General features: G+C 39.0%; 1 pseudogene; it reads right to left on the reverse strand.

Moving 5' to 3' along the window:
• Window positions 1-1,468: 1,468 nt before the first annotated feature.
• Window positions 1,469-1,560, reverse strand: LOC122727038 (annotated as a pseudogene).
• Window positions 1,561-3,495: the final 1,935 nt, after the last annotated feature.

Below are 3,495 nucleotides of genomic sequence, written 5' to 3' on the forward strand. Positions count from 1 at the left end.
CTTAAGAGCCTGTGGGCATGGCATTTTGTCATGGAAATAATAATGATAAGACCCTGTGGCAACTTGGCTACCAAAATGAGATAGTCATCCCCACAGTAACCAGTGCTGCTTCCCTAATGATACCATCTTATACTCAGCTATTCCAATAACCTTATATCTTCATCCCCTTTAACCCAGCTATTGGGACAGGGACCAGTATTTCTGTGCCCAGTACCTGGGTACCTTTTGAAAAAATCATAATTTTTGTTTCCGCTAGAACCTGAAGATCATTTTGCCTGAGGTTTCAGGATGCCTTTGGACTGGCCATATCATAGATATATCCTACGCTCCCAATCAACTGGAAAGAACTGGAAGAAAGACAGTGACAACTCTGGTCAGTTTCTTTCTTTTTTGTTTGTTTGTTTGTTTGTTTGTTTGTTTTTTGCTGGGCAATGAGGGTTAAGTGACTTGCCCAGGGTCACACAGCTAGTAACTGTCAAGTGTCTGAGGCTGGATTTGAACTCAGGTACTCCTGAATCCAGGGCTGGTGCTTTATCCACTGCACCACCTAGCTGCCCCTGGTCAGTTTCTTACCAGAAGTCTATCCTATACCTCTTTTCTCACCAAGTTACTGCTCAATACAACTCTGATAGATAAAAACATTCATAAGATGTTAATAATAAGAATGAACAATAATAATAGCTGGCATTCACATTGAATCTTAGGTACTCTACCTCTATTATCTCATTTGATTCTCACAACAACCTGGGAAGGTCAGGGCTATCACTATCCCCATTTTATAGACAAGAAAACCGAAGCTGAGAAAATTTAAGTAACTTGCGTAGGGTCACGAGGTTACTAAGTGTTTAAGGCCAGATTAAGATATCAGGTCTTCTGGCACTTTTAGTCAATAGCTGCTTCCAAGCAACTTTCGTTTTTGATTCTTTATTATGAGTATGTTATAGGTAAGAGGCACACAGTATCATATTAGAACAGATGATTTTGAAGGGAAGAGCTCCAACAGAATTTAATTAGATAAACTCTTATTAAGCCCCTCCTATGAGCAAGGAACCGAGACTAGAGAGAAAGACTAAATAGTTCTTGTCCTCAAGAAGCCTCCATTCTATGGAGGTTATAATATATGTACCTGGCCAAGTAAATACAAAGTACATATGCAAAGCATTACATAATTATTTCAAGAGAGAGATGCATCAACAATTAGCAGGAAAGTCTTCATATAATGTTGTGGTTCATTCGTTTTCAGTCATATCCAATTCTTCACAACCCCATTCAGAATTTTCTTGGCAGAGATACTGGAGTGGTTTTCCATTTTATTCTCCAGCTCATTTTACAGATGGGGAAACTGAGGCAAACAGAGTTAAGTGACTTGCCCAGGGTCACACAGCCAGTACATATCTGAAGCTGGATTTGAACTCAGAAAGAGGGGTCGTCATGACTTCAGGCCTGGAACTCTATCCAATGTGCCAGCAAAAATTGTGGAATACTTGCATGTCATCCTTGCTCAGGGGCCATACTAATCTCTGTATGGTTCCAGTTTTAATATATGTGTTGCCAAAGCCCATATAATATAACAGGTAGCATCTAGGTTAGCAGTGTTTTGAAGGAAATTAGGGATCTTATGAGGCAGAGGGACTCTGAAGGGGGTGCATTCCAGATATGAGGGACCACTTAGGCAAAGGCACCAAGGTGAAACATGGATTGTTGAGTGTGGTGAAAAGCTAGGAGGCTGATTCAACTATAATGGAGACTGTGTCCAAGATAGTAATATGAAATAAAACTAGAAAGACTGGTGGGTCCGCATTGTGGAGGGATTTAAATACCAGCCTGAAGATTTTATGCTTTATCCTAAAGAATATTGGGAGCAGGAGCCATTAAAGATTTAAAAATATATATTTGGGAAGACATATGTCTTGGGCATATCACTGTGGCAATTCTGTGGAAGACGAATCAGACACTGTCAGGAAAAGTTTGAGGCCAGATAAGTCCCATCTGAAGGGGGGCACATGCATGTCAAGTAATTAGGGCAAAAGTCAACTGTTAAGCACTTTCATGTTTCATCTAATCTTGACTCACACCATATACACTTAGAACATGGCCAAAGTGTAGAGAACCATGAGTTCCTATGTATACAATGGTTAACAAATGTCTCCAGAGGATTTTTTTAAGTCCCACATACATTTTATAAGGAATTTCCTTAACCAGGTGGCCTGGGACAGCACATATAGCTTTACTTGAAAGATTGACACTCATCTAAATAATTAAGATGCAATTGTGGATGAAAATGGGATAGTCATCCCCATAGTAACCAGTACTGCTTCTGTAATGATACCACCTTTTAGTCAGCTATTCCAATGACCTTATATCTTCATCCCCATCAAACCAGCTGTTGGGACAGAGACCAGTATGTCTGTGCCCCGTACCTGGGTGCATCACCTAATGAAGTACATCCGAATCAAACAGCACCTTGGCATGTCCCTCAGTTGCCTCTCCTGAGAAATGGGTGAGTGTGTGACTTACTTTTTTTTTCTTTTCTTTTAAATTGTGGTTTGGACACTGAGATACTTCATGAGAGGGAGAGAGAAAAAAGTCTGCCACTCTTATGGGATGAACCTAAGTCTAATAGCTTTCCTAGAATAAATGCAGAGCCCTTAGCCATCCTGAGAGTGGATAGCTCAATGAAAGTTTCTCATCTGTCTGCTTGTTTTCTTTAAAATCCTTATCATAATAACAGTGGTTCATATTTCTATAGCACTTTATGATTCCTACTGTTTTCTAGCAACACTATGAGGTAAGTGGTGAACGTGTTTGTCCCTCTCCTCAAATACACTTTTTACAGATGAGAAAACTGAGGCTCATAAACGTGCTGAGTTGCCTATGATCATCACAGTGTTAATTAGCGATTGAATTGTGACTCCAACCTAGGGCTCCTAACTCCAAGTCCAAATTCTTTCCACTATATCACAATATAAATATTAGCATCTATTTATTTATTTGTTTGTTTTTAAGGTAATAAACATTTTTATTTATAGTTTTGGGTTCTGATTTTTATCCCTTGTTCCCTCCCCCCCTTCCCCCTTCCCTGAGGTGGTAAGCAATCAGATATAGGTTACACATGTACTATTACATAAAACATTACCATATTAATCATTTTGTATAAGAAAACTTGAATAAAAGAAAAAAATGAAAGAAAATGAAAAATAGCATGCTTCAGTCTATGTTCAATCAATACCAGTTCTTTCTTTGGAGGTGGATAGTATGCTTTGTCATTAGTCCTTTGGGATTGTCTTGGATCATTGTATTGCTGAGAATAGTTAAGGCATTCAAAGTTCTTCATCGAACAATATTGCTGTCAGTGTGCACTACATTCCCTTGGTTCTACTCATCACTTCATACAAGTCTTTCTAGGCCTTTCTGAAATCATCCTGCTTGTCATTTCTTATAGCATAATAATATTCCACCACAATTATATACTACAGCTTTCTTAGCCATTCCCCA

Source organism: Dromiciops gliroides, chromosome 4 (genome assembly GCF_019393635.1).
Source record: "Dromiciops gliroides isolate mDroGli1 chromosome 4, mDroGli1.pri, whole genome shotgun sequence".
Classification (NCBI taxonomy): domain Eukaryota; kingdom Metazoa; phylum Chordata; class Mammalia; order Microbiotheria; family Microbiotheriidae; genus Dromiciops; species Dromiciops gliroides.